Source organism: Lathyrus oleraceus, chromosome 6 (genome assembly GCF_024323335.1).
Source record: "Lathyrus oleraceus cultivar Zhongwan6 chromosome 6, CAAS_Psat_ZW6_1.0, whole genome shotgun sequence".
Taxonomy (NCBI): domain Eukaryota; kingdom Viridiplantae; phylum Streptophyta; class Magnoliopsida; order Fabales; family Fabaceae; genus Lathyrus; species Lathyrus oleraceus.
The window spans coordinates 182346845-182357713 of record NC_066584.1 but is presented as its reverse complement, the minus strand read 5'-3'; positions in this window follow the sequence as shown (position 1 = coordinate 182357713).

Here is a 10869-nt window from a genome sequence, read left to right as displayed (position 1 = left end):
GCTTTAAATGTTGTGGATTCTTGGAGATTTGAATTTCAAAACAGTGGAAATTCAACTTCAAATTCAAATGAATTTCTCAAGATTATCCTTTGCAAAGTGAGGGTCAGAGATGAGGGATCAAAGATGGCACGAATGTCCCTTCATTGCTGAGCATATGAGGCTCTATTTATAGCTGAAACCATTGATATTTGCACACTTGAAATTACTTTCTAAATTTGGTCATTGATGATGCATGGATGCATGAGCGCACATAGGCCCATAAAATCATTGCCATAAGTCCACAAATGAATGTTAGATAGTTTGAATTCAACTTGGATTGCAAGGCAAATGTGCTTTTGGATTTGAAGTTTGATCTTTGCCAATTGATGACACCATGTTCATGCCATGCGCAACCTATGCATTCCTTGTCCAAAATGAATGAATTTGAGCTTTTTGGAAAGGTGAGATCAAGAGGAACAACTTTTATGTTCAACACTTTTTCATTTGGATGTTGGAACTAGGAGAAATTTGAGGTGGAAGTTTGGAAATGTTTGACATATCAAAAAAATTCTAAGTGTCAAGCCATATGTCTCAATATTCCAACTTGCTTAACTTTTTATATGAGCTTCAAATTGAAATTCTGGTATCAGATATGAGATGTCGAAGGTAATGTCACGACACTAATATCTGAGTAAAACAATCAGGATAAAGATAAAGAATAGTAATGCAAGAGACACAAGCAATTGTTAACCCAGTTTGGTGCAACTCACCTACGTCTGGGGGCTACCAAGCCAAGAAGGAAAACCACTAAATAGAATCAGTTGAAAGACTCTCAGTACACTCCACAAGTTACAGTCTTTTTCACCTAATCTCTACCCGTGTGACTTATACCTAAGAACTCTTAGATATGAGAACCCACTCACTCCCCCTCAATCACACCTGTGATATTAAACAACAATTACTTATGAAAAGAAGACACTCTTCAAAGACACACACTTGATCTTACTTAGCAGCTTCAATCAAGTAGACACACACTTGATCTTACTTAACAACTTCAATCAAGTAGACACACACTTGATCTTACTTAATAGCTTCAATCAAGTAGACACACACTCATGCTTAAAAGCTTAGAGTGATAAATTATAACTCACAAATCAGACCAATTCAATCATCTATGGATGAATTGAATGGCTTACAAGTCACATGACCACACACGACACAAACCCTTATTCTCTCTCAATATTTCGCTCTGTATTGGTTGTGTAAAAAATCAGGTTTTCCATGTCCTATTTATAGAAGCATTCAGCTGGGCTTGGACATCTTGAAAACCCTAAAACTATTTTCCAATTAAATCTTCTCATGACAGCTTGTTAGATCTCTTCGGAAAATAAGTAAATCAGGTTGTAATTAATGATTGAATGCGTGTGTAAATAAGATCTTCAATCATACATAGATTTCCATTAAATGCGTATTCACATAACACATAACATTCACATTGAATGTTCTGTGTATAAATGTCATGACATCGGGTGTGACATCCTGCATAATTCCATTTATAATTTCCAGCAGGTACATAATATCAGATGTCATGACATCGTGTATGACATCCTGAAACAATCCTGCATAATTATATTTTCAAACTCCAGTAGGTACAAGATATCTTATGTTAAGAAATCACATGCAACATCTTGTGAACACTCTTTGTTTTACCAAAATTGCTGCCAACACTTAGAACCAACAAACACCCCCTTTGGAAAATTTTGGCTAAAACATATATCAGTCCATTTTGTTCACAAGAAAAAACCATCAGCAGTTAAACATCATAACAGCAGTTTAAGCAGCAACAGAAGCAAACAAAATTACTAGCTATAATAGCAACTAGTAAAACACACAAATGCACAAGCGTACTTCTTCTCCCCCTAAGTCTGTTCAATACAGACACCTCTTTTAACAATAACAGCACCTGTAATAACAGCACCTGTAACAATCAGAATATCCTTCTGACATCTCCTTCAACATCTGTAACATTCAGAAACACATCTGACATCTCCTTTAACATTACAGAACAGAACATCATTCTGTCCCACATCAGACATCTCCTCCAACATCAGTTGCACAGAACATGAGACATCTCCTCCAACATCACAAAACATCACACATCTCCTTCAACAACAGTTGTTCACCTGTTTAGCCTAACTAGCTACAATAGCATTGCAGATCTCCATAATCCACACATTTAACAACAACTCTCCACATAATCATTTCTCCCCCTTTTTAGTCAAAATAGACCAAAGGTGACCAATTAGACAAAATAAATGTCAATCAGCCTAGCAGAGAATGTCACAAGAGATGTTATAACATATAAAATGTTAAAACATAAATGTTAGGATTACCAAATATTACATCAAGGCATCAGTAAGGATTGCCACAAATTACAAACATTTCAACAGAAAAACAACAAATTATCCAGCATCCAAAACAGCCAAACCACCAGGGGGACCATTCTTCATAATAGCACACAGCACACACAGTCTTCATAACAGGGGGAACCATTACCACTCAGTCTGAGGAAGTAGCATCATCTTCACCTTTAGAATCAGAACTGCCACTAGATTGAGCATTGGACCTCTCACTTGAGGTATTGGCATCTGAATCCTTGGTTTCACCAACCTTATCCATCTCTTCCTTCTCTAAACTACTAATAAGAACCTCCAATGCCTCTTTCCTTGCCTTGGCAACCCTAATACCAGTCTCTAGCTCCTTACAAGTTTCCTTCAATTGATCAATTAAGCCACCTCTAGAGGCTGACTCCTTCCTTGCAGATGTCATGACAACATCATTGACATGGCTTCCTTCAAACAACTTGTAGTGAATGGACAGTGGAGGCTTCCTTCTGCTGGGAATATCACTTGTATTAAGAATGCCTGGTTGTTGGCTTAAGATAATTCCACAGATGATAGACGGAAAGGAAATAGGCAGCTTTACTGCATTAGTGGAGGCATGTCTAACAACTTGATCAAACATAAACCTCCCAAAATCAAAGTTTATCCTGGTTCCAATAGCATAGATGATTCTTCCAAGACCATTAGAGATGGTTGAGATATGGTTTGCAGGCACCCAGTTTGTTGAACCAATCTTGTGCAAGATGGCATATTTAACAGTTAACTTGCCAGCTGATAGATGCTTCTTACTAGGCCATTCCTTGACTTTGCCAGCAGTAATAGTCCTACAGACTTCATTATCTGTAGCCTATAACTCCACACCTCCTTCAGTTCCTCTCCCTATGAACTTGTTGATTATGGTTGGGGAGAACCTCACACATCTACCTCTCATAAAGACCTTGCAGAATTCCTTGCTACTCTTTTCAGAAATATCCTCTGGGATATTCACAACAAACTTTTTCACTAACCCTTCAAAACATTGGGGCAAAGCAACAACAGTTTTCATCAGACCAGCATTCTTGATCAATCCATCACTTCCTTCACTTCTACAACCTCCTTTCCTAGCTCCCTTTTGTCGCAACCTGAAAAATACAGTGCGCGAAAAAACAACCGGCGAAAGAAAAATGACAGAAGAGTCGCCACCGTGGGTTATTCATCCCAAAAGAGGGAAAGGAAACGCTCGAAGTAAACCTGAAAAAGGAAAGGACAAGACGGGGTCTCGCAACCAAATCTTGGGTTCGGGAGTCGATTATGCGAAGGGAAGGTATTAGCACCCCTACGCATCCGTAGTACTCTTTGGGATCCACTTTTGTAGTTCTTGTCTAAAGGGTGTGGGTTTATCTTGTGCTGTTTACCAAAAAAAAGGGTAAAATGAAAATGACTCGCGCGGATGCCGCATCCACTGCATACGTATCTCATCTGAATATGAGAGTCAGAGTCTTCGTAGCTCGGCTGACCTATGGGTTGGGGGGATGTGTGCTCGCTAAGACATCGCGTCTTATGCCTACGTATCTCATCTGGAATGAGAATCAGAGCAAGCCGTAGTTCGGCTAACTACGGGGTTATGGATTGGGTTTTGGACGAACGACGTTACTACGCAATCTACCGGATGCTCGGCCTTTGGAGACTTACTCGCCTGTAGTAGAAGGAGTTAACGTGTTCTTAGGAGAAGAAGAATCAATGAAGGGTTAGGGTTTGGGATGCCCATGCAAAAAGGCAGTCCTTGACGAAGGAACCGCGCTACCTGCAGGGATACGAACACATACAAAACAAACATGTATAAAGTAAACATGCCAACAAGGGGCTAAGAAGTAAATAAACAAAAGAAAACAAATGCCTCCTATCGAGGTCTTCCAGCTAAGAAAACGATAAAATGCGGAAAAGAGGTAAAAGTACCACACGGATAAAGATCCGAAGTAACAACAATTAAAGGAGTAAGAAACCCAGGGATCTCCCAAGCTAATGCCATCAAAGAAAGGTGAGTCAGTACAGGTAATCGGAATGAACCTCCAGGGGGTATCCCACAAATAAAGTGGGAAAACCACGCAAACCATCTCTGCAAGAGTCTGTGAGCCCTCACAAAAAACTCCACAAAAGGGTTAGCGAAACACGATAAGCATTCTTTTCATGGATAACAGCATGGTTTCAGAAACCTCAAACCCTGTGGCATATATTTCAGAAATCATGTGATTAAACATTCAAGGCATAGGTTTCACCCATTCATGCATAATTAAACCTGTGGGCAAAAACATAATGAAATTCATCCATCATACCTCATACATTCAGATGATCCAAATTAAGAGCATAAAATCATGGGAATGAGGCAAACCTGATGGGAGAGACCGATTGAAATCCAATGGCACGGCTGGATTTACAAGGCAATGTTAGGGTTTGCGTGAGATGAAAGTGTGTGAGTCAGATTGAATATTTCAGAGCTGCCTGGGGGTTGCTCTGAGTTCTCTGTCAGGTTTCTCTCCAGGTTTTGTCCAGGGTTTTGTTTCAAGGAAACCTCAGAGTATTTTGCTTCTCTTCCTTTTTCTCAAGTGAAGCCTTGGTATTTATAGACTGAATTTCATGGCTTTGTGGGCTCAAATGAGAGAGACCCAAGTCCAAAATTTTTTGTTATATTTTATTTATTTATTTATTATTATGTTTATTTATTTATTTATTTATTTATTTATTTTTTATTTTATTTATTTATTTATTTATTGATTTATTTATTTATTTTTATTTTTTTGGATCTAATTCTGATTGACATGATGAAATGCAATATGAAATGCTAAATGAATGCATGAATGAGGAGGGCAAATTTTGGGGTGCTACACCTTTCAACAGGAACCCTCCTTTGAATGACAAACTTCCACTTGGCAGCACCATCTTCCAGATGGAAAGAGATGTTGTCTAAGTGCACAGCTGCAACTTTGGCTGGAGACTTTTTCACAGTCTGCCTTTTAGCAGGAGAAATGTCTGGGACATCGTCTTCGACATCATCTTCAGAGTCAGAACTCTCTCTGACCTTCCTCTTCCTAACCTCTACTTTACTCCATGATTTGGAGGGTCCTACACCAGCAACCTTTTTACCTTTTCTTGTTGTCATCATTTCAGCCACAATCTTCCCTTTTTTGGTCTTCAATTTCCTAACAACACTTGGTTTTACATGATGAACCAAGGTGTCATCTTCTTCTTCTGAATTCTCTTCCTCCAGATTAATAACATTCTCAGCAGTTTCATGAGAAACATTTGCTGGTTTCTTACTAGGCAAGGTTTTACCTAGAGAGCATAATCCCTCAGCAACCACTTCTTTCTCTGATCTAGATGAATCATCATCTTTCTCAGTTTGGGGTTCCACCTCAGGTGAGGGGTCCCTTCTAGACAGAGGGGTAGAAACACCCTTGACTGCATGCCTTTCTTTTAGAATCCTAGTTACTAGGTTCCTAATGGTACGATCAGTAAAGTGCATGTCATCCTTATGAGGAGGTTTATCAGGAATGTTACCTTGATTACTTCCAGCCGTGGAAGAAGGGCCAGGGATGTCGCCTGGAATAATAGAGAGGGGAATAACCTCCAGAATATCTTCATCCAGAAACTCCATGGAGGGAGTCCTTCCTTTTTTAGTGGGTTTTGATCCTGAGGATGAGGGATGTTGTGACATTTTGTTGAACTTTTGATAAAAATCTTTTTGCCCTAGCAGAGGTTGTCTGAGAAGTTGGATGAAGATGGAAATGGTTGTGTTAAGGTAACGTGTGGAAATGGCATAGATACTAGTTCCAATACTAGGTAATGATTTATCATAAATGTGGCTCTTTCTTTCAAGTGTGCAGACAATATTTTTATTACCTTTTCCACTCCACTTTAATTGCTATAACTTCACAAGAATACAAATCCCCAATTTCCCTCTTAAACATTCAAACTGATTATCATCCAAAACCCTTGCAAATTTGTCAGCTAATTGCATCTCATGCTTTAGTGCTATGGTTTTGTCTTCTACAAATTCTCTAATGAAGTGGTGACAAAAATCAATGTGCTTGGTCCAGTTGTGCTGAATAGGATTTTTGGACATAGTTGTAGCACCCAGGTTTTCATAGTACAATGTCATGACATTGTGTGTGACATTGTATTCAGCCAACATTAGTTTCAACCAACCCTGTTGAGAACAGCTACTTCCAGCTGCTATATATTCAGCTTGATATATAGCACAAACTCCATTTTCATCTTTCAAATGTGTAGGAGCAGGTGTCCTTTCACTCTCCATCCCAATCTTCTTAACATTGTTCTTGGCACATTTGCTTTGAGAGAGACATATAGACCCTTCTATCTGCTTGACTTGTAGCTCAAGTCCAACAAAGTTCTTTCCAACTTCGGATTGCATTTGACTAGCAACATGTTCAACCATCTGATCCAACCTCCTATCTATTTGAGCCACCATGAGCTTTTCTCCTGGTGGTTTTAGACAAATATCTTTGAAGATTTCAACCACATCAGATTTGTTTTTGGTCCAGGTGTATTTGGAGAAGTCATCCACCACTGCATACTTCTTTCCACCAAGGCTTTCCACCTGCATGGGTCTCATCAAATCCATATGGAGGAGTTTCAAACCTTTGGAAGTGATGTCATGTATGAGTTTCTGGTGTGACATCCTTGTCTGACATTTCCCTCAGACTTTTCTTTCATCAATCTTCAATTTGGGAGTTCCTCTAGCATATATAATCATCTTCATCCCTTTTTCTTTGACTAAGGTGCACTTTGAGGAATAAACAATTTTAGAGATCCATATGTAACAATTGTCTTTGGTTCTGACTCCTTCAATGATCACTTCACTTTCTTTGTTAGTAATCAGACATTCAGTTTTAGTGAAGTTAACATTTAGACCTTGGTCACACAGTTGGTTGATGCTTATTAGATTTGCAGTCAAGCCCTTAACAAGTAGGACATTGACAAGGTCAAGAACTCTAGGGCAATCAAGCTTACCAATCCCATTGATTTCACCCTTTTCTACATCACCAAATGTTACATAACTCATGGCATGAGGGTGAAGGCCAGTTAGCAGGTCTTTGTTTCCAGTCATGTGTCTGGAGCACCCACTGTCAAAATACCAATCTTCTTTGGCTGAAGCTCTGAAGGAAGTGTGAGCTATTAGACTTGTAACATTAGTCTTAGGAACCCATTGCTTTTTGTTGGCAAGTTTGTGATGTTTGGGTCTAGGTTGATAGTGAGTCTGACGATGAACATGGCTAGGATAACCATACAGCTTATAGCAGAAGGGCTTCAGGTGGCCAAATTTTCCACAGTAATGGCATCTCCATCTTTGGTGTTTGTTTTTCTGCTGTCTTCCCTTCTGATGTTGTGACATCTCAGGTTTGCTTTTAATATGGCTGCACTTAGGTTTGGATTTAGGTTTGCCACCAGTGTAACTGCATTCAGGCTTAGATTCATTAAACCCAATGCCAGATTTGTCTCCTGTTATTTCTCTAGTCTGGAGAATCTTGTCTAATGAGTCAGATCCATTGTTTAACATTCTTACATACTTGGTCATCTCTTCCAGTTTAGAGTTCAAGAACACAGCTTCAGTTTTTAACTTGGAGATGGTTTCCACATGTTATGCCTTCTCATTCTCAAGCTGTACTATCACTTTCTTCTGGCTTTCAACTTGTTGACTTTCATCCAGCTTGGCATTCAGAACCACTGCTTCTGTTTTTAATTTGGAGATGGTTTCCAAGTGTTCTACCTTCTCATTCTCAAGTTGAGTTATTACCTTCTTCTGGCTTTCAACCTGTTTACACACCTCTGCACTTTTATGGCACAACTTTCTGTAGGTAGTGGCCAACTCTTCAAAGGTTACTTCATGATCACTTGAGTCTTCATTAGAACCCTATCTTCCCGTCAAGGCAGTCACCAGATTTGCAGACTCTTCTGTTTCACTCTCATATAACCAAGTGGCAGCAAGACTCATCTTCTGTTTCTTGAGGTAGGTTCCACATTCAGTTCTAATGTGTCCATACCCATCACACTCATGGCACTGTACTCCTTTTCCTTCTTTGGGCTTATCATCTGACCTTGTTCTTCTTCCAGCATTATTTACTGATGTCAGATGAGATGTCCTTGACATTAGCCTTGGATCTTATATCCATCTTTTTCAACAGTCTGTTGAACTGTCTTCCCAGCATTGCTACATCATTTGCAAGATCTTCATCAATCTCTTGACCACCTTCCTCATCTTCCCCTTCAGTGTTTGACATGAAGGCTATGCTTTTGGCTTTCTTTTCAGATCCATCACATATTCCTATCTCAAATGTTTGGAGGGAAACAAGTATCTCATCAACTCTCATATTTGAGATGTCTTGAGATTCTTCTATGGCTGTCACCTTCATAGCAAATTTCATAGGGAGTGACCTGAGTATTTTCCTTACTAGTTTTTCATCTGACATCTTCTCTCTCAGATCTCCAGAGGCATTGGCAATTTCAAGGATATTCATGTGAAATTCATGAATATTTTCATCTTCTTTCATCCTTAAATTTTCAAACTTGGTAGTGAGCAACTGCAATCTAGACATCTTCACCCTAGAGGTGCCTTCATGAGTGGTCTTGAGAATGTCCCAAGCATCTTTAGCCACCTCACAGTTGTTTACCAATCTGAAGATATTCTTGTCTACTCCATTGAATATTGCATTCAATGCTTTAGAATTTCCAAGGGCTAGATCATCCTCCTCCTTGGACCATTGTTCTTCAGGTTTCTTATTAGTTGTGGCTTCTCCTTCCTTAGTAACTACTTATCAGTTCCCAGCCTGTTAACACAGCCTTCCAAGCCTTATTATCAAGAGATTTGAGGAAGGCAACCATTCGAGGTTTACAATAGTCATAATTAGATCCATCCAAAATTGGTGGCCTGTGCACAGATCCTCCATCTCTCTCCATGGTACCAGAAAGTATTGTCCCTATATCTCACCCAGAACCAGAGCAAGATGCTTGCTCTGATACCAATTGATATTCTGGTATCTAATATGAGATGTCGAAGGTAATGTCACGACACTAATATCTGAGTAAAACAAACAGGATAAAGATAAAGAATAGTAATGCAAGAGACACAAGCAATTGTTAACCCAGTTCGGTGCAACTCACCTACGTCTGGGGGATACCAAGCCAGGAAGGAAATCCACTAAATAGAATTAGTTCAAAGACTCTCAGTACACTCCACAAGTTACAGTCTTTTTCACCTAATCTCTACCCGTGTGACTTCTACCTAAGAACTCTTAGATATGAGAACCCACTCACTCCCCCTCAATCACACCTGTGATATTAAATAACAATTACTTATGAAAAGAAGACACTCTTCAAAGACACACACTTGATCTTACTTAGCAGCTTCAATCAAGTAGACACATACTTGATCTTACTTAACAACTTCAATCAAGTAGACACACACTTGATCTTACTTAGCAACTTCAATCAAGTAGACACATACTTGATCTTACTTAACAACTTCAATCAAGTAGACACACACTTGATCTTACTTAACAGCTTCAATAAAGTAAACACACACTCATGCTTAAAAGCTTAGAGTGACAAATTACAACTCACAAATTAGACAAATTCAATCATCTATGGATGAATTGAATGGCTTACAAGTTACACGACCACACACGACACAAACCCTTATTCTCTCTCAATATTTCACTCTGTATTGGTTGTGTAAAAAATCAGGTTTTCCATGTCCTATTTATAGAAGCATTCAGCCGGGCTTGGACATCTTGAAAACCTAAAACTATTTTCCAATTAAATCTTCTCATGACAGCTTGTTAGATATCTTTGAAAAATAAGTAAATCAGGTTGTAATTAATGATTGAATGTGTGTGTAAATCAGATCTTCAATCATACATAGATTGCCATTAAATGCGCAATCACATAACACATAACATTCACACTGAATGTTCTATGTACATATGTCATGACATTGGGTCTGACATCCTGGAACAATCCTGCATAATTCCATTTATAATTTCCAGCAGGTACATAATATCAGATGTCATGGCATCGTGTATGACATCCTGAAACAATCCTGCATAATTATATTTTCAAACACCAGCAGGTACAAGATATCTTATGTTAAGACATCACATGCAACATCTTGTGAACACTCTTTGTTTTACCAAAATTGTTGCCAACACTTAGAACCAACACAAATGGGAAACGTATCTTCATCAAAGTTGTAGATCTCTCAAAGACCTTCAAAATGGTCACCAATTTCATGTAATTTGGATTTGAAATGATAGAGTTATGCATTTTTGAAGTTTGGAAAAATCACTTGATCAATGGTATAGGTCAAAAGTGACCTATAATGTAACCTCATATCACATGCTCAAAAAAGTTGAATTAGCTCCCACTAAAAATATCAAAGTTGAAGTAGACACATTTAATTTGATTGTGCAACTTTGAAATAGTTCATCTCATAAAA